The sequence below is a fragment of the Physeter macrocephalus genome, chromosome 6, assembly GCF_002837175.3.
Source record: "Physeter macrocephalus isolate SW-GA chromosome 6, ASM283717v5, whole genome shotgun sequence".
Lineage (NCBI taxonomy): Eukaryota > Metazoa > Chordata > Mammalia > Artiodactyla > Physeteridae > Physeter > Physeter macrocephalus.
In genome coordinates this window covers 5902091-5924199 of record NC_041219.1, presented here as the reverse complement: position 1 = coordinate 5924199, position 22109 = coordinate 5902091, and the positions used below count along the sequence as shown (strand labels likewise).

At 36.4% G+C, this 22109-nt stretch overlaps 1 protein-coding gene across 9 annotated transcripts in view; it reads right to left on the bottom strand.

Moving 5' to 3' along the window:
- FRS2 (fibroblast growth factor receptor substrate 2) overlaps positions 1-22109 on the bottom strand; it is a 119833-nt gene that overhangs the window by 18205 nt on the left and 79519 nt on the right. Inside the window, exon 4 of one of the 9 annotated variants that reach the window (XM_028490369.2) lies at positions 8226-8329. The exons of the other annotated variants lie outside the window; for them this stretch is intronic. The gene's annotated coding sequence lies outside the window, so the exon portion shown is untranslated. The remainder of the gene's footprint in view (positions 1-8225; positions 8330-22109) is intronic. 9 annotated transcript variants of the gene reach the window in all.

Sequence of the window (22109 nt, the reverse complement as noted above, 5' to 3'; positions counted from 1 at the left end):
CATTCTTTTTTCTTTATTCTGTTCCGCAGCAGTGAATTCCACCATTCTGTCTTCCAGGTCACTTATCCATTCTTCTGCCTCAGTTATTCTGCTATTGATTCCTTCTATTGTAGTTTTCATTTCAGTTATTGTATTCTTCATCTCTGTTTGTTTGTTCTTTAATTATTCTAGGTCTTTGTTAAACATTTCTTGCATCTTCTTGATCTTAGCCTCCATTGTTTTTCCAAGGTCCTGGATCATCTTCACTATCACTATTCTGAATTCTTTTTCTGGAAGGTTGCCTATCTCCACTTCATTTAGTTGTTTTTCTGGGGTTTTATCTTGTTCCTTCATCTGGTACATAGCCCTCTGCCTTTTCATCTTGTCTCTCTTTCTGTGAATGTGGTTCTTGTTCCACAGGCTGCAGGATTGTAGTTCTTCTTGCTTCTGCTCTCTGACCTCCAAATAGTCTTATTTTAATCACTATATTAACTTGAGTTAACAAATATGATTGATACCCAAAATGAACATTTCCAAAACCATGAACCCACACACAAACAAAATTTTTCATTCTGGACTTATAACCTGTATATAAAATCAGTGGTTCAGCCAGGTGTTTGCTTACACCCCTTGTGAGCTCCTGCTACACCCCACATTAGGGTGGGCAGCAATCTACTGCCTTTTCCTTAGCACAGCTTTTTTTTTCTCCAGAAGCTTAACATACATCATGTTTTGCCTCTGGCTTATAAAACTGTCCAGCTAATTCTACCATAAATCGTTTCTCTTATGTGATGTTTGTCTAGCTCTCTCTCTTAAGAGATTTTAGCCAATTAACTAAGAAAAATCTCTCTTTCTCTTTTTATTTGTTCCTATCATAAGCATCCCACAACCCCTATCCTGAAATGAGTTTATTCATAGTAAATGTGATTAAGAGAAGTGAGAGTGATCCATCTATACCCCTATATTAAGGAAAAGCTTTGAAATGAAGTTAAACATACAAAAGAATCAGTGTGCCAACCTATAAAGCTCTTGAAAATATTAAAAATCCTGTTAGAAACTCTCTCTCACCTTCAGATCTTTTTTTTCTTGTATCTAATTTTTAAAATTGTGGTAAAATACATATAAAATTTACCATCTTACCCATTTTTAAGTATACAGTTTAGCAGTGTTAAATATATTCAATATTGTGCAACCAATCTCAAGGACTTTTTCATTTTGCAGAAATGAAACTCTATACCCATTAAATAACATCTTATTTCCCCTCTGCCCAAATCCTGGCAACCACCATTCTACTTTCTGTTTTCATGAGTTTGACTATTCTAAATACCTCATATAACTGAGATTGTATACTATTTATCTGTTTGTACCTGTCTTATCTCACTTAGCATAATGTCTTCACAGTTCATCCATGCTGTAACATGTGTCAGAATTCCTTTCCTTTTTAAGACTGAAAAATATTCCACTGAATATATACCAACACTTGCTAATCGATCCATCTGTCAATGGACATTTATCTAAGTTCTGGCTATTTTAATAATGCTGCTATGAACACGGATGCACAAATATCTCTCCGAGACCCTGCTTTCAATTATTTTGGATACATACCCAGAAGTGGTACTGCTGAATCATATGGTAGCTCTATTTTATTAATTTTTTGAGAAACTTCCATACTGTTTTCCACAGTATATCTTTCTTAGAGAAATGTCTATTCAAGTCTTTTGCCCATTGGTGAATCAGGTTGTTCTTTTGCTGTTGACTTTTAGTATAAGTTCTCTATATATTCTGGATATTAATCCCTTATCAAATATATGATTTGCAAATATTTTCTCCCATTCTGTGGTTGCCTTTTTCACTCTGTTGATAGTATCTTTTGAAGTAAAAAAAAATTTTTTCATTAAGTCCAATTTGTCTACTTTTGCTTTGGTGCCTGTGCTTTTGGTGTCACATCCAAGAAAGCATTGCCAAATCCATGTTGTGAAGCTTCTGCCCTATGTTTTCTTCTAAGAATCTCACTGTTTTATGTCTTATATGTAGGTCTTTGACCCAATTTGAGTTAATGTTTGTATATGGTGTTAGGTAAAGGTCCAAGTTCATCTTTTGCATGTGGATATCCAGTTGTCCCAGAAGCATTTGTTGAAGACTCCTTTCCCCACTGAATGGTCTTTGTACCCTTTTCAAAATTTATTTGACCACATATGTGAGGGTTTATTTCTGGGTTCTCTATTCTATTCCACTGGTCTATATGTCTGTATTTATGCCAGTACCACACTGTTTTGATTATGTGGCTTTGTAGTAAGTTTTGAAATCAAGAATTGTGAGTAATCCAGTTTTAAGACTGTTTTGCCTATCCAGGGTCCCAAGATTCCATATGAATTTCAGGATAGGTTTTCCTGTTTTTGAAAATAACATCATTGGGATTTTGACAAGTATTGCAATGAATCTGTAAATCTCTTTGGATAGGACTGATATTTTAATAATATTGTATCTTCTAATCCATAAATATGGGATGTGTTTATTTATGTCTTCTTTGATTTCTTCAGCAGTATTTTGCAGTTTTCATTGTGTACGTTTTTTAATTCCTAAGTATTCTATTCCTTTGATGCCACTGTAAAAGGAACTGATTTTGTAATTTCCTTTTCAGATTGTTCATTGTGAATGTACAGAAATGCAACTAACTTTTACATTTTGACTTTGTATCCTGCTACTTAGCTGAATTCATTTATTAGTTCTGAAAGTATTTTGTGTGTGGAATCTTTAGGGTTTCCCACATGTAAGATCATGTCACCTGCAAACAGATTATTTTACTTCTTTCTTCTCAATTTGAATAACTTTTATTTCTTTTTCTTACCTAAGTGCTCTGGCTAGAACTTCCACTACCATGTTAAATAAAAGTCGTGAAAGTGGGCATCCTTGACTTGTTCCTGATCTTAGAGGAAAAGCTTTCAGTCTTTTACTATTGAGAATGATGTCTGCTGTGGGTTTTTCATATATAGCTTTCATTATATTGAGGTGGTTTCCGTCTATTCCTAGTTTTTTTTTAACGATTTTATCTTGGAAAGGTGTTGAATTTTGTCAAATGCTTTTTCTGCATCAGTTGAGATGACTGTGTATTTTTTTCCTTCATTCTGTTAATGTGGTGTATTACACTGATCAATTTTCAGGTTGTACCATCCTTGCATTCCAAAAAGAAATCCCACTTTACCATGGTATATAATCCCATTATTATGTGGATGAATTCAGTTTGCTAGCATTTTGTTGAAGATTCCTGAATCAACGTTTACAAGAGATATTGTTCTGTAGTTTTCTTTTCTTGTAATGTCTTTGTCTGACTTTGTTATCAGGGTAATGCTGGCCTCATAGAATGAATTAGCAAGTGTTCTCTCCTCTTCAATATTTTGGAAAAGTTTGACAGGGACTGACAGTAGTTCTTTAACTAGCAGAATTGACTGGTGAAGCCAGGTCTTTTCTTTTCCTTCTTTCTTTCTTTTTTAAAAAAATTTTTATTTATTTATTTGGCTGTACTGTGCCTTAGCTGCAGCACGTGGGATCTTTTAGTTACGGCATGTGGGATCTTTTTTAGTTGCAGCATGTGAACGCTTAGTTGTGACATGGAGAATCTTAGTTGCGGCACGTGGGATACAGTTCCCTGACGAGGGATTGAAGCCGGGCCCTCTGCATTGGCAGTGTGGAGTCTTAGCCACTGGACCACCAGTGAAGTCCCAAGCCAGGGCTTTCCTACTCAAGAGATTTTTTTTTATTACTGATTCAATCTCCTTACCTTATAGGTCTATTGTGATTCAGTCTTGGTAGGTTTTGTATTTCTAGGAATTTGTCCATTTCATCTAGGTTCTTCAATTTGTTGGCATGCAATTGTTCATAGTACTCTCTTATAATCCTTTTTATTTCAGTAGACTTGATAGTGATGTCACCACTTTCACTTCTGATTTTAGTAATTTGAGTCTTTCCTCTTTTTTTCTTAATCCACCTAGCCAAAAATGTCAATTTTGTTGATGTTTTCAAAGAACAAACTTTTGGTTCACTGACTTTGTTTTTCTATTCTCTATTTCCTTTCTCTCTCCTTTAACCTTTATTATTTCCTTCCTTCTGCTAGCTTTGGTTTTAGTTTGTTCTTTTTCTAGTTCCTTAAGTTATAAAGCTAGAGATCTTTCTTATATTTTTAATGTACGCATTTATAACTACAAAAATCCCCTTAGCACTGCTTTCATTGTGTCCTATAAGTTTTGGTGTGCTGTGTTTTCATTTTCTTTGGTCTCTAAGTATTTTCTAATTTCCCTTGTGATTTCTTCTTTGATTGTTTAAAAGTATGCTGTTTACAGACTTACTAGAGAGTGGACTTGAGGATATGGGGAGGGGGAAGGGGAAGCTGTGACAAAGTGAGAGTGGCATGGACATATATACACTACCAAACGTAAAATAGATAGCTAGTGGGAAGCAGCCGCATAGCATAGGGAGATCAGCTTGGTGCTTTGTGACCACCTAGAGGGGTGGGATAGGGAAGGTGGGAGGGAGGGAGACGCAAGAGGGAAGAGATATGGGAACATATGTATATGTATAACTGATTCACTATAAAGCAGAAACTAACATACCATTGTAAAGCAATTATATACTCCAATAAAGATGTTAAAAAAAAAGTATGTTGTTTAATTCCCAAAGTTTTGTGAATTTTCCAGTTTTCCTTCTGTTGTTGATTTCTAACTTCATCCTCTTGTAGCTGGAGATGATACTTTGTATGCTATCTATCTTTTCAAATCTTTTGAGACTTAATTTGTGGCCTAACATATGTTCTATCCCAGAAAATGTTACAACAATATGAGCTTTTAGACTAATAATTTGTTTTCCTTTAAATGTATTAATCTTTTAAGTCATGTAGAAAATAAAAAGTTATAAATCTTTGTTACAATAGTACTAGCTTTTATAATTCCCTTTGTATTTACCTTTATTCAGATCTTTATTTCTCCACACAACTTCTAGTTACTGTCTAGAGTCCTTTTGTTTCACCTTGCAGAACTCTCTTGTGCATTTCTTGCAGGGCAGATCTAGTGGTAATGAACTCCCTCAGCTTTTGTTTACCTGGGAATGTCTTAATTTCTCACTTACTTTTGAAGGACAGTTTTGTCAGATAATAGGATTCCTGATGGACAGACTTTTTTTCTTTTAGCACTTTGAATACAGCAGCCCACTGCCACCTGGCCTCCAAAGTTTCTGATGAGCAATATGCTAAAAATCTTACTGAGAATCCCTTGTATGTGACGATTAGCTTTCTTCTTGCTGCTTTCAAGATTCCTGGTCTTTGTCTTTTGGAAGGTTGATTATAATGTGTCTTGCTCTATGTCTCTTTGACTTAATCTTACTTGGAGTGCCATGAGCTCCTTGGATGTTTATGTTCATGTCTTTCATCAAATTTGGGAAGTTTTTAACCATTATTTCTTCAAAAGTTCTCTCTGCTCCTTTCTCTCTCTCTCTTCTCTTTCTAGGACTCCCACAATATACAGCTTTCAATATGTTGAGGTGGTTCCATATTTTAGATTCCACATATAAGTGATATCATATGGGATTTATCTTTCTCTTTTTGATTTACTTCACTTAGTATGATAATCTCTAGGTTCATCCACGATGCTGCAAATGGCATTATGTCATTCTTTTTTATGGCTGAGTAGTATGCCGTTGTGTATATATACCACACCTTCTTTATCTATTCATCTGTTGATGGACATTTAGGTTGCTTACACGTCTTGGTTATTGTAAATAGTGCTGCTCTGAACATTGGGGTTCATGTATCTTTTTGAATTAAAGTTTTCTCTGGATATACAGCCAGTAGTGAGATTGCTGGATCATATAAGGGTGCCAGTCTTTTAAATTTCCTGGAAGTCACTTTAGCAGGTTGGGGAAGGGCTTGCAACAATAGGGTATGTGCAACAACAATAGCTGCCCACCTCTCTGTCTGCACCTCTCTGACCAGAAGCAGCAATCTCTGATCCAGGTACAGATCCTTGACACTTGGAGAAGAGGGTACTTTCTGCCTCCGCTGGCTCCAAAAGCTGTGTGAGAGCTGCACAAAGGTGGCAGCAGAGAATGGCTGCAATTTTACATCTGAGTCTTTTCCTGACAGTTGCAAGTCTTCAACAGCTCCATTGTTCCAAAATAGTTACATCAGATTCTGCCACTGTATTTGTTATCTAGGTGGGGAGACAGAATCCTGATGCTTCCTACTCCATCTTCCCAGAATCCTCTCCAGGCCTGTTTTTGGGGATCAGTATATACTCAGTTTCATTGTTTTAAATTACTTTATTAGCAGTGCCAGAGTACTGTGACATTTCTGCTTGCTTTTTACTGCTTTCATTGCAAATATACACATATCAGTTGTATCAGGAATTACAAGAATTTATGTGCCTCATTTAAAAGGATACCTTCTGTAAGAAAATACATTCTGAGTTCCAAACAACTGATATACCACAGCACTCCTGGAACAAACACAACCCAATGGACTGAGGATATCTGCCTTGACTTTGGAACATGAATGCCTCAGGTATCCACTTTGGTTTCTTCTGACTAGTGGAAGGCTTAGAACTGAAAGGTGATTGGGAGGTAGTGAGAGGGAAGAGGTAGTTACAGCCACTATATAGAGCTATAATCTTGTTGTAACATGGATGTTTTTCTATAAAACAGGTATATATATATATAGATCATCAACTATGAGTTTATACTCAAGAAGAATACAATTTTACCAGGAAAATTATCAAAAAGCTAAAAATTACAGTAAATACAGTCTACTAACACTCTATTTTTTATAGCAAACTGATTTTAAAGCCCCTACTTTATACCAGACATAGATTCACTTGGATTATCTCAATCCACACAACCAGCCTATGAGGTAGGCACTATCATTATTTCTTTGTAGCAAATGAGGAAACCAAGGCTTGAAGAGGCTAGGTAGCTTTTCCAAGGTTAACAGCTGATAAGAGGAAGTATCACTTAGTATGATTATCTCTAGGTTCATCCACGATGCCGCAAATGGCAGCGATGGCACGATGCCAGAATTAAATCCAGATCTGACTACAAAGCCCAAGTTCTTATTAATTAATATATGTAAAAAGCTTAAAACAGAGCTCAGCATATAGTAAGCATGTAGTAAAATGCAAGCTATTGAAATGGTAACAATACTTTATTATAAAACAATACTGTATGCCTTTGGCACTCAATCAAAATTTCTATGCCTAAAATTTCTCATTTATAAGATTAGGGCACCTATTTCACAGAGTTATTGTGAAAACCAAATAAATTCTGGCTATAAAGGCATTTAGAAAAATATACAGTGTTTAGAAAGACAGGCATTATTATATCACCACTACATGTAAAATTCTGTCTCATATCACAAAGAAGGCTTTTGCACTGTAAGTACAAAAGCCTACAATTTAAGCACCATCCTCATAACGAGAGTTACATTAATAAATTTAGTAAAGCTGTCCTAAATTACTCCAATATGATCCTTGCAGAATGACAAGCAAAGAGAACACTGAACTCTATTCACTAGCATGATTATAAATCTGTTGCTCAGGAAGGTATATTTGCTCTTTCAGTTCACTAGCACGGAGGGTGAATTTGGCTTATACTACAGTAGTTCTGTTCAAATACAGCCAGGACAGAATATCTATAGTTAGAAGCATAGCAATATAACTATATTTTGGGCACAGCTAACTGCCGTATTTAATTTCATTAAGACAATCAAGAGAATAGCATTCAAAAACCTTGTTCTTTGTGTAAGTGGTCTGGTTGATTGTTTTTAAACTATTTGGGTAGGTCTTTTTTTTTTAATTGATATACCTTAGTTTTCTGTTTATTTTTAACACTGCTAAGGATTTTTTATTATTTATATTACTCTAAGAAAGAGAAGTTAAAAAAAAAAGGCTAAGGAGGGAGATTCTCAGTATATTCTGCTAGTCACTAAACCAGAGCCATTCTGTAAAAAGTAAGGATACATGCAACATAGTTTCCTTGGTTAGCTGAAATTTTAAAATATATATGTACACAGTAAACCAAAAAAGTACCCAAGTATTTTTAAGCATCTATCCATGAATATGGTTGTATCTGCATACCTCTAAGTAGATTTTCTTCCTTTAAGTTTTTTATTCTACTAAGGGCAATGTTGGTGAACCACTTTGCAATTCACAACCCTCTATGAACTCCCCCTTTTTTTAACTCTCAAAAAAATCAATTACATTACTTACAAATCACTTCAATATCTGGTACTTTATTTTCTGGAAACTCTTTATGTCTAATCTAAATTCCTTGTACTGCAATTTAAACCAGATTCCTCTCATTTTTGTTTTTTCTGTAAGAGACAAGTAAAACCAGGATGATCAAGAAAGATTAAGCACATGCTTATGTATATTTAAACTGCCATCAATTCATTTTCCTATGGATAAATCTAAAATATTAATAAAGAAACATTTCTTTATTTTAGACACAGTTTTTGAATTAAGCTAACAAAAGCTTACTTAGTAAATAAAAATGATTGTAAACAGCTATCAATATTAAGGAGAGAATAAAATTGAGTTCATTCATTTCTCCATCTATACATTAAAGCATTCAACAACTTTTTCTGAGTACCAACTCTCTTTGCCAGGCACTGAGTTAAATGTTAAAAAAATAAAGAGGACATACACATTCCCTGATTCTAAGGAGCTTACTGTTTAGTGAGGGAGGCAGACAAGCAAAGGAATACATGGTAGAGTTACAGATCCATGTATCCATGTGCCAGTGCCATCAGAACATTTAACTCAGAGCAGAAGGAAAGAGAGAAGTGATCAAGGAGCCTTCCTAGGAAAGGTGACCACTAAGTCAAGTCCTGAAAGACAGATGGGAGTTTTCTAGGGCAAGGGCAATCCAAATGAAGAAGAGTGCATACTAAAGCACAGAAACCTAAAAGAACATGGCAGCCTCCAGAACCAAATAGTTCCTTTTAGTTGGAATGTATGGTATGCATGGAAAAATAATAGGAGATAGGAAGGTAGGCTCATGCTGTTTCATGAAGCGCCAGTTTGCACTGCTGAGGACAGTTCACATTTTCCCTTAGAGAAATCTTAAAGACACCACTAATGTCCTACCAAAATACTTTCCTATAGAAGCATAAAGTCTAGAATATATACAAGGAGAACATCTAATTCCTAAGAATAAAATTAATGGTGTTTTACTATGATGCCTAAAGTCTAACCTATAAGTCACATCATCTATCTATAAACATAAACATTCTCCCAACAATATCCAGACCTGCAGTGAGTGTCATTATAAGATGAGGACCTGAACCTCGGCTTCCCTTCTTTCATTTCTGGAAAAAGTTACCCACTTTAACCTCATATGTCACACTGAATCTGACAAAGTCACTTTCAATCATGCATTTGGGTTTTTAGAACAGAAATCCAAGAATCTGTATGTATATCTTTATCTACCATCTATATTTCTATCAATCAAGAAGTGTGTGTGTGTGCGCGCGTGTGTGTGTGTGTTTAGCAAATACTGAGAAAATGGTACTAAAATGGCTTATGATACAAAACACAACTTTTACCTTTAATAACACCAGTCATAATTCAATCCTGGAATCATGTATAATCTTGGAACATAGTCATACCCAGAAACACTGGTGATGAAATTTACACAATTAAATCTGGGTGCCCATAATCTCTGCCCTAAGATATAAAAACAGACATACAGATGTGCAAACCCAGCAGATGAGTTACACTCTGCCTTAGCTAATTCAATAATGTAATCAGTACCAATGGTAACAATCCCAGCATCTTAAATCACAGGAAAAAATATCACCAGCCTTGGGAACTCCCAAAGAAAGTCTCAGTTTAAGTGCTCTATGTTGCAATATAAAAATATGTACAAGAAAATCAAGTACTGTCCTCCAGCAACATCAAGGGGTGAACAATCTGTATGACACCATGTAGCTCTCTCTACTAAAAATTCACAGATTGCACCACAGAAAGAAGACACATGATTGTAAGGTAGCAGTAAAAAAGTATATGCATTCTCCAGAAAGCATTTATCATTAACTCTGAAAACTGGAATACATATATTTGATCTTATGGAGACAGCGCATTCAGTTTTCTGTAAGTATTATACATCAGAATTCCATGTTTGTATTTTTCAACTCGGTTATTATTTCTACATATTATTCTTACAACTGCGTCAAATTAAACCAATGATTGCTTAACCCTCATAATAAACCTCTAGTTTATAAATTTACTAATAGACACTAGTCCCCTAGCAGGGACTGAACCCTAGCATAATAACTATTTAACTTATGAGGTTTTACTAAGCTGACCAACAATAAAAGGTAAAATCCAAATATGAATTTTACAATGTTTTTCTTAGTATGATACACCTAATAGTTCTTAAAAAGAATTTGGCTTTATGGCTTTATTCTTTAAAACAACAAAACACTAAATGCAAGCCACTCGAACTTCAATTTCACGTTAAATGAATATACAAATTATTCAATATCAATCCAACTACAAACATCAATAAAACACTACAAGACATACAAGAAAATCTCTAGGCAACTTCACTTTTTATATAATACGCTTAGCCTAGAGCTAAATAAATATTAATGAAGAATAACAGCAAAGTAAATAAAAATATTAATTTTCAAAACTGAATACACCAGTGTATGAGAAGAATATACCATAAATCTGTATTTTCAAACTCAGGTGGTTATCATGCTAGTTACTAGACTCTTATTAACAGTCTAAATATTGACTGTGTGTATATAAAATGTACACACACATTCAATTTGCTCAAAATACACTAAGCCAAATGCCAGGCAACTCTAAAAAAAATCCTCAAAACAAACTGCTTCATGAATAGGTCACTCATGACTTTCTGCACTTGTCTCAATCTAAAATGCTCTTAAATTCTCTAAGGAAAATAAGCTTGATAATTTATTTTCTACTTTTAGAGCAATGCATTCAAAATTACTGCTACAATCTAGCATTAAACTCACCTAACTCAAGTACCCCACTAATAAAAATGTTTGATGTGTGTGTTTTCTAACATTTCCCACCCTGACAAAATACAAGAAAAAAAGAGTTAACCAGAAATATTTACATCAGAGTAAATGTTTGATGAACTGTTTGGGGCCATTAATAAGCACTGCTTGAAGGATATTTAATGACAAAGAAAAATGTTCATGGTATAAAAAGTTAAGCAGAAAAAAAAGGCAAAACTTCTTTTAAAATGCAATATGGTATTCAGGATTGGATCCTGGAACAGAAAAGGACATTTAGTGGAAAAACTGAAAAAAATCCAAAGAAAGTCTGTAGTTTAGTTAATAAAATTATACCAGTGTTAATTTCTTAGTTTTGACAAGTATTCTCTAGTTATATAAGATTAATATTAGGGAAAGCTGAATAAAGGATATATGAGAATCTCTGTACTACCTTTGCAACTTTTCTGTGATTCTAAATTGTTCTGAAAAAAATTTTTATTTAAAAAATTACTTTGCATGCCCAGTAGCAAGTTTGAGAGGATTCACATTTTAAAAAAATAACACACTTTCCTCTCTCCCACTCCTAAACAAAATACATAAACCTAGAAAAAAAAGACTAGATGAAAACACATTAAAATGTTAACAGTGGTTCACTCAGTAGTAGGATGAAAAGCATTTTTCTCTTCATATTTTCTATAGTGTGAATTGCTTTTATAATCAACAATAAATTGTTAACTAAAGAATATACAAATCAATACTTTATTAAAGCCTTCTTCAGAAAGAAAAGCTATAAATGTCTAAGCAGAGCCCAAAGGCAGACAACATATAAAACAGGTTAGGGCAGAGTGTGAACACAGTGGCCAAGAGAAACTGCCAGGAGAACCTAAGTAGGCAAAACCTAATTAGTAAATGCTGAAAACCTGACAACACACGAACTTAACATCTACTCTTAGGCTAAAGGTGCTCACAGTCAGCAATGTTATGCTCAGAATTCATGACTTAGGGGACTGTCCCAAAAGTCCCCCTAACACTAGGAATTTATGGGATACGTACCCTGGGTTTATTCCAAACAAAAATAATGCAGCTAGACATGCACAACTGCCCAGTGAGAGCTTCTAGAAATACATCAGGATGACAGTGTGTTCTCTAAATTTTTCTACTTTTTTCTTCTCTAACACCTCCCTACAACCTATGCCCATGCCCAGTCTTTAGCCCAAAGACCTAAAATGGTACTCTGATGTTATTTAGCAACGGGGTAGAGACCATTAGAACAAGAGAATCAAATACTATTTCAGATGTGTGACAGGTGAGTATCACAAAAGTTTTTCAATACTTTCAGGGCAAAATATGCTGACAACCTCATTCAACCATAAGAGGGGAAAATTTAATCAACAACAAATGTTCCCCAATCAAAATAAAAAAATAAAATACATTTGTCCCTTAAAGAAAGTGCCAGTGGAATCAGACAGAATGAATTTTGATAAAGAACCTCTCCCAAGGGACTTCCCTGGCAGTCCAGTGGTTAAGACTTTGCCTTCCAACGCAGGGGATGTGGGTTCGATCCCTGGTTGGGGAGCTAAGATCCCACATGCCTTGCAGCCATAAAAACAAAACAAAACAAAACATAAAACAGAAGTAATATTGTAACAAATTCAGTAAAGACTTTAAAAATGGTCCACATCAAAAAAAAAAAATCTTAAAAAAAAAAAGAACTTCTTCCAAGCTGTAATCAGGGTGATTTGTGTGTGTCGGGCTGTCTAACCCTCCTGAAACAGTGCTATGTGGCCTGTTCTGGGTTTTGTGTTGTTTTTTAAAGATAGATTTGAATTTTTACTTTATTTATGGTCACCCTCATTCTCAGTTGATAGCAGGTCCTAGAGCTGTCACTTAATAAATATGTAAGTGCTTTTTTTTTTTTTTTTAGTTTATTCTTTTGAATTCTGGACTCTGTAATCAGATACCCATGCCTATTAAGAACAGGTGCAAAATGAGGCCCTCTACTGAGATCACAGAATATTTTACGTTCAAGAACACGGTCTTTACTTCATGAGCTTCTTAACAGCAATTGTAAGCATCAGAAGCCTCTTCTGCTTACTTTCCAGTTCTTGGTCATGTTTAAGAAAGTAGAGGCTACCAAAAAAGTGATTCTCAGAAATAGAGACTATAATATTATCACTGTTATTACTTCTAATACCAATGAAGATATATACTGTTTTCATCAAAACCGAGACAGAACTCATTTTAAGACTTGATATTTTATATCCCACCAAGAAACAGAAGTGGTTAATTAAACTACGACATGCCACTGACTGTAAGATACACCCAAATTCAGTGAATAAAATTGGAAAATCAATGAAATATAAAGTCAATGAAGACTATCAACTTATTACAAATAAAAGTATTGAAAGGATGTTTAAAATATCTTTTCTTTGCTCCTTCCTATACACTAGAAGATAGTTACAATCAAGTAACAGGATTTGAGTGTCGAAGACTCAATATTCTTTTATGCCATGACAAATATTTGTCTAGAGAACAATCCTGTATTGCAGACTGCTGGGAACTATTTTCTCCATCTACGAATGGGGAAATTAAGGAAAAAAATTAATCAAGATTTTACTGGAAGCCAAATCTAGAATTCTTAGTGTCCCTATTTACAACTTTAACAAAGACAATATGCACTCTATCCCTAAAGGTTTCATGGTTTGTTTTCCTTCATATTTACCTTGATCTTAAACTCAGGATATCAAGAATCCATGGGAAAGGAAATTCTGAAGAGCTATATTAAAAAGTACAGCTAAGGTCACTGGGGCTATTCCCTCTGAGCACAACATATGATAAAATAGAATCTGAAAGCAATGATGAGAATATCTCCTTTCTTTTTTTAAGACACATGTGGAGAAAACAAATCTCTACAGAAAACAGCTAGAATTTCTAAGATATTTTACTCTGTACCACTTTCAAATGTTTCTTCACCAGCATGAAAGCTGGCTGAAAAGCTATCAACCTTAAATCCTCTTTAAAAAACAAGCAGGGACTTCCCTGGTGGCACAGTGGTTAAGACTCGTGCTCCCAATGCAGGGGGCCCACGTTCAATCCCTGGTCAGGGAACTAGATCCCACAAGCATGTCACAACCAAGAGCTTGCATGCCACAACTAAGGAGCCGGCGAGCTGCAACTAAGACCTGACACAACCAAATAAATAAATAAAAAATAAAACACAAACAAACCAAACTCCCACCTGCCCCCCCAAAAAAACAATGAACTTAATTAATTCAACAGTTAGCTACAAAGAATATTAGTCTCATATTCTTGTTAAAGCCTTAAAATTTTTAATTTTCCATATGCAAATTCCAAATTTGAATTCTCTCTAACTATTAACCCTGCTAAATAGAAGGTAGAATGTGACTAAGACAAGATTTTAATCTTCATATAATGGATAGATGGCCTACAACAGCTCTGCTATCTAAATGCATTTTAAAATACCACATTAGAATCTAAAATAATGCTTCATTTTAAGCACTCTAAATTCCTCCAGTAGAAGGCAGTATCAATCTCTGATAGTGCCAGCAAGGCAGCATGATACAGTAAAAATATCATGAGCTTTAGAACCAGACAGAGCTGAGTTCTTAACACCTCTGAATCTATGTTTCCCCATACGCAAGTTAAAAACACCACCACCTACCTCAAATTACTGTTACAGGCTTGGAGGCTGTTGAAGAAATCTGGGGTCCGAATTAGAGTAGTGAGCAATGAAGATGGAGAAAGAAGGATGGATTAGAGCAATACTCAGAAGTAAGCATCAATAACACCTGATAACTGATTAGACTGGGAAGAAAAGCAGAAGAAGCATACCTACATTTTGCATTTAGGTAACAGTCCATTCATAGAGCTAGAAAACATAAGAAGGACACAAGGTTTAGAGAAGCACATAAGCTCAATTTTGAACGTATTGTGATGCCTGTCAGATATCCAAGTGGAAATGCTCAAAAGACAAACAGAAATACAAGTATGGAGGTGGAAGAAAGATCTGAATTGGAGATAAGGATCTAGGAGTCATCAGCTTATGGATGAAAGGCACAAGACAAGATGAGATAGCCCAGTGAGAAGAAAAGACCTAGAGAAACTCAGAAACACCAACATTTAAGGAAACTGCAGAGGAAGAGAAACCCACAAAGGAGACTGGAGAGGTACTGTCCAAGAAACAGGAAGAAAATCACCAAGAGTGTGGTATCACAGGGGCCTAGAGAAGACAATGATTCAAGGTGAGATGGGATACAAAGAACAGTCTAATATCAATAAGGTAAGACTGCAGAAACCATGGTAAGTTAGTTTGGAGAAGATAATATTTAGCAGTAAGGAAGAGTAAATCAGCTGTCTTAAAATTTCTGTTTTATGGAATAATGGACTTGAGCTGGACCAAACCACAGACATCTATGAGAATAAAATAGATTTCCATCTATCTAACAAAGAATTGATTTCCCTTTAAATGCTGAGTTCTCAATCACTACCCATGTTCAGTAGATTCCACTACTGGTTAAGAAGCTGGATGAGATGACTTGAGTTTCTTTCAACTGAAGTAAATTTCAAGAACTAAACTAAATCTGAAATACTTTGCATTAAAAAGAACAAAGGGAAAGACATAAGAAAAAAAGCTTTTAAATACTTAGAAATATAAAGTAATGGTTCTATGAAATTTTAAAAACCATATTCAAATAATTCTAAGTAAAATACACAGACAAGATAAAGGAAGGAAAATGAGACAGAGATAAACCCAATGAATCAGCAAGACAGGAAACCCACTCGTCGTTTTCTGCCCATTTCAAAGTCGTTTATAATTTTTCCTGACAAAATCTTGCATGGCTCCCCCTATTCCCCTGAAAGTAAAAATTAAAGACGTTTTAATGGCTGGCCTACAAGGTCCTAAATACTTTGTTATTGTTTTCTGCCCTTCTGGCTCCAGTGGTGATCACAGGTCCTTCACACTCGGCTCCAGCCACACTGGTCCCCTGGCTGTTTCTGCATACACTAAGTACGCTGCTACTTCAAGGCCTTTGCAATCGTTGTTCTATCTGGAAAACTCTTCTGCCAAAAACCCACAGAGCTTGCTCCCTCATCTGTTTCAAGTCTTTGCTCACAAATCAATTTTTAGAGGACTTCCCTGAGCACTCTACAGAAAACACATAAACTTTTACCCCACAATGGTAACCCCTTTTCCTCTACACTGCTACGTTATTCTCCAAATGACTTATTACCAGGTGGCATGCTATATATTAATTTACTCTTTGATTCCCTGTCTCTACGCCAAAGCCAGAACAAACTATAAACTCTATGTTGTCTTCACTGCTGTATCCCCAATGTCTAGAGAGTGCCATACATATGTTAAATGCTCAAATAGTTTTAGTTGAATGAATAAATACCATATTACTGGATAATGTTTCAAATTAGCAACATACATACTGATACATTTTGCACCTGAATTCCTACAATATTAAAACATATCAATAAAACTACAAACAAATAATCTCCTATTTCCACTAGTTAATACATTATTTAATAGTTTTTTTGGTCTTTTTTCTACCAGTTTTATTGAGATATAAATGACTGCAGCATGTATAAGTTTAAAATGTATGGCATAATGATTTGATTTATATCATGAAATGATTACCACAATAATTTAGTGAACATCCACCTTCTCACATAGATACAAATAAAAGAAAAAAAATTTTTTTCTCCTTGAAATGAGAACTCTTAGGATTTACTCTCTTAACTTTCACGTATGACATTCAGCAGTGTTAATTACATTTCTCACATTGTACATTACATCCCTAGTACTAATCTTCTAACTGAAAGTTTGTACATTTTGGCTACCTTCATCCTTTAAAGTAGAGCTTAAAATTATCACTTAGATTTGCGTAAACACTGACAGCTATTTCAGGAAAAATGCTTTGAATTTTAGCATATAATACCAGAAGATTTCTCTGAGAAGCAATGATATCATGTGGCTGTCAAAGTGGGCAAGTATACTCACAAGATTTACGTGGCATCAGATGTCTTCCTTTTCATCCTACATAGGTTGTAGTTATTATAGATGTGATGCCTAAGGAGTCTATCTGGGCAAGTCAATTGCCTAAAAGTCACTATCCAAGCTGTATCAATTCCCCCAAGCTAGGTCACTCCTTGAAGTTCCTGCAGTCTTTGTATGGGCCTACTTGAAGGAGAATACTCGAGGACCAAGACTACTGTTTATACTGAGTTTCTGATCCTAAACCCCTCCCTAAGCTATTAATTTTTAACCTTAAAAGGTTCCTAATATTAACTAGTATTATCTTTGACTATCACGTGAACTACCTGCCGTGTGCAATTCCAAAACCAACATCTTTGGTCTAATTATTTGACATTTCTATGATTTAGTTACTTGGGAGTTATTTCAGCTAAAAGAGGAATGCGGTTACATAAGTGGAAAACACAAGTTTGGAAAATCACAGGCTACTGAAATAATGGTTTAGCTATTAACAACATATTAGTTTCTCCAAATATTTTCTTTCTTTACACTAATTCATCCAAAAATCTGTCTAAAAATTCAAAGAATAAAGAGCTCATTTTTTTCCCTTCATCTATAAATAAGCCAAAAATAAAGCTAAAAAAGTAAGGCTTTAAATTCCTCCTATTGATAAGGCTGAAATTGTTTAAGATTGGGTTTGCTACCATACACATTTTTCACTTTAATTAAATTGCTACAAAATAATATATTTATTTGTCACAACTAAGTATGACTGTTAGTAAGGGAAAATATTCATAACATATTACCCCTCCTCGTTGCCAGCCAAGAAAATATCTGGATTGGAGGCAATAAATGCTGTTTTCCTAATATATGGTCCCGGTGACACTTGCTTTAGTAATAAAGAAGATAACCAGGGGGCTTCCCTGGTGGCGCAGTGGTTGCGCGTCCGCCTGCCGATGCAGGGGAACCGGGTTCGCGCCCCGGTCTGGGAGGATCCCACATGCCGCGGAGCGGCTGGGCCCGTGAGCCATGGCCGCTGAGCCTGCGCGTCCGGAGCCTGTGCTCCGCGACGGGAGAGGCTGCAACGGAGGGAGGCCCGCATACCACAAAAAAAAAAAAAAAAAAAAAAAAAAAAAGAAGATAACCAAATAATCATTCAAGTGTCCAAGGCAAAATTGTTCTGAAAATAGAAAAAAAAATACTTATTTGAAATCAACATCTCTATTTAAATTATTAAAAATGTGTTAAGAGAAGAAAGATGGCGGTGTGGGAAGATGTGGAGTTAGCGTCTCCCCACAACTAGGGCGCCTGCAGGCCGCTGGTGGGGGACTCTAACCCCAAGGAGACGAGAGGAACCCCAGAGTAAACTGGTAGGACGCTGGGGGACTGAGGGTGGAGGAGAAGTGGAGGCCAGGCAAGATCGGCATCCCTGAGGTGGGGGAGATCAGGAGAGGCAGTGGGGAGGGACTCTCCGGGAGGAGCGGAAGAGGAGTGGAGGGCAATCGCCTGGCCCACTGGGGCTGGGGAGCCTGCTGAGCTCCCAGTCCGGTTCCCCCCACTCCAAAGCCCCATCCAGGCTGCATGGGTCCTGGGGGCATAGGAGGGAGGCCAGGGAGATCAGGAGTGGCAGACGGGAGGGGCCATCCAGGAGGGGTGGGAGAGGAACAGAGGAGGCTTGCCCCGCCCACTTGGGCTCAGAAAGCCCGCTGAGCTCCCAGGCCAGTTCCCTGCCCTCCAAAGCCACCTCCAGGTTGCATGGGTCCTTCAGGGCATAGGAAGGAGGCCAAGGGGAGAATAGAAGAGGGGCTCTCTGGGAGGAGCAGGAGAGGAGCAAAGGGTGACTGCCCCACCCATTCAGACACAGGGAGCCTGTTGAGCTGCCAGGCCGGTTCCCTGCCCTCCAAGGACCCCTCGACCCCTGCACTGGTCCTGGGGGCACAGGAGGGAGGCCGGGAGATCAGGAGAGGCAGGCAGGAGGGGTGCTCCCAGACTGCAGACCGGAGGAGGAGTGGAGAGGAGGGCGTTTGCCCCACCCACTCAAATCCAGGAAGCCTTGCTGGGCTCCCAGGTGAGGAGGTCCCCTGCCCTCTGAGACCAGGGGTGGGAGGCACACCAGGGCCCCTTCTGTTCCTTGAGCCTAAGCCTAAACCTCACCCTTGCTTAGGTCCCACTCTCCACAGACAAGGCCTTTCCCCCACTCCTTTTTTATTTCTTTTTTTTTTTTTTTCTTTTCTCTCCTCCTCTTTTTACTATTGTGGTACTGACTTACCTTCTGGTTGTTGAGTCATCTATATTTTTATTATTAAGTTCTTTCTAACATATCTGTTAGTTTCCTAGTCTAATTTTATTTTTTACTTTGTTATTGTTTTTTTTTTACCACCCCACGCGGCTTGTGGGATCTTAATTTGCGAGCACAGGGTCGGGCAGAAGTTCCTGCGGAGGGAGCTCCAAATCCGAACCACTGGACTAACAGAGAACCTCAGACCTCAGGGAATATTCATCAGAGTAAGGTCACACAGAGTTCCTCATCTCAGCACCAAAACCCAGCTCTACCCAACAGCCTACAAACTCCAGTGTTGGAAGCCTCAGGCCAAACAACCAGTAAAACAGGAACACAATCCCACTCATTAAAAAAAAAAAAGAGACAGAAAAAAATAAGCCTCAGGCCAAACAACCAGTAAAACAGGAACACAATCCCACTCATTAAAAAAAAAAAGAGACAGAAAAAAATATGTCACAGATGAAGGAGCAAGGTAAAAACCAACAAGACCAAATAAATGAAGAGGAAACAGGCAATCTACCTGAAAAAAATTCAGAGTAATGATAGTAAAGATGATCCAGAATCTTGGAAATAGAATGGAAGCAAGGATTGAGAAACTGCAAGGAATGTTTAACAATGATCTAGAAGAACTAAAGAACAAACAAAACAGAGATGAACAACACAATAACTGAAATGAAAAACATACTAGAAGGAATCAAAAACAGAATAATGGAGACAAAAGAACGAATAAGTGAGCTGGAAGGCAAAATCGTGGAAGTAACTACCAAAGAGCAGAATTTTTAAAAAAAGAATGAAAAGAGTTGAAGACAATCTCAGAGACCTCTGGGACAACACTAACCACACCAACATTCAAATTATAAGGGTTCCAGAAGAAAAAGAGAAAAAGAAAGGGTCTGAGAAAATATTTGAAGAGATTACAGTGGAAAACTTCCCTAACATGGGAAAGGAAATAGTCACCCAAGTCCAGGAAGCACAGAGAGTCCCATACAAGATAAACCCTAGGAAAAAAATACCAAGACACATATTAATGAAACAAACAAAAATTAAATTCAAAGAAAAAATATTAAAAGCAGTAAGGGAAAAATAAAAAATAACATACAAAGGAATCCCCATAAGGTTGTCAGCTGATTTTTTTCAGTGGAAACTCTGCAGGCCAGAATGAAGTGGTAAGATATGCTTAAAGTGATGAAAGAGAAAAACCTACAACCAAGATTACTCTACCCAGCAAGGATCTCATTCAGATTCGATGGAGAAGTCAAAAGCTTTTCAGACAAACAAAAGCTAAGAGAATTCAGCATCACCAAACCAGCTTTACAACAAATGCTAAAGAAACTTCTTTAAGCAGGAAACACAAGAGAAGAAAGAGCCACAAAAACAAACCAACAACAATTAAGAAAATGGTAACGGGAACATACATATCGATAATAACCTTGAATGTAAATGAATTAAATGCCCCAACCAAAAGACACAGACTGGCTGAATGGATATAAAAACAAGACCCATACATATGTTGTCTACAGGAGACCCACTTCTGACCTAGGGACACATACAGACTGAAAGTTAAGGGATGGAGAAAGATATTTCATGCAGATGGAAATCAAAAGAAAGCTGGAGGAGCAATACTCATATCAGATAAAATAGACTTTAAAATAAAGACTGTTACAAGAGATAAGGAGGGACACTATATAATGATCAAAGGATCAATCCAAGAAGAAGATATAACAATTATAAATGTTTATGCACCCAACATAGGAGCACCTCAATACATAAGGCAAATGGTAACAACCATGAAAGGAGAAATCAACAGTAACACAATAATAGTAGGGCACTTTAACACCCCATTTACACCAATGGACAGATCATCCAAACAGAAAACAAATAAGGAAACACAAGCTTTAAATGACACAACAGACCAGAGAGATCTAATTGATATTTATAGAACATTCCACCCAAAAGTGGCAGAATACACTTTCTTCTCAAGTGCACATGGAACATTCTCCATGACAGATCACACCTTGGGTCACAAATCAAACCTCAGAAAATTTAGAAAATTGAAATTGTACCAAGCATCTTTTCTGACCACAACGCTATGAGACTGGAAATCAATTACAGGAAAAATACTGTAAAAAACACAAACAGATGGAGGCTAAATAGTGCGCTAGTAAGCAACCAAGACATCACTGAAGAAATCAAAGAAGAAAAAAAAAATACATAGAAACAAATGACAACGAAAACACAATGACCTGAAACCTATGGGATGCAGCAAAAGCAGTTCTAAGAGGGAAGTTTATAGCAATTCAATCTCAAGATTGACTCTCAAGAAACAAGAAAAATCTCAAATAAACAATTTAACCCTACACTTAAAACAACTAGAGAAAGAAGAACAAAGAAAACCCAAGTACCTCAAGAAAAATCTCAAATAAACAATTTAACCCTACACTTAAAACAACTAGAGAAAGAAGAACAAAGAAAACCCAAAGTCAGTAGGAGGAAAGAAATCATAAAGATCACAGCAGAAATAAATGAAACAGAAACGAAGAAAACAAGAGCAAAGATCAATAGAACTAAAAGATGGTTCTTTGAGAAGATAAACAAAATTGATAAACCCTTAGCCACACTCATCAAGAAAAAAAGGGAGAGGACGCAAATCAATAAAATTAGAAGTGAAAAAGGAGAAATCACAACTGACACTGCAGAAATACAAAGGATTATAAGAGACTACTACAAACAACTATATGCCAATAAAATGGACAACCACAAAGAACTGGACAAATTCTTGGAAAGGTACAATCTTCCAAGACTGAACCAGGAAGAATTAGAAAATATAAACAGACATATCA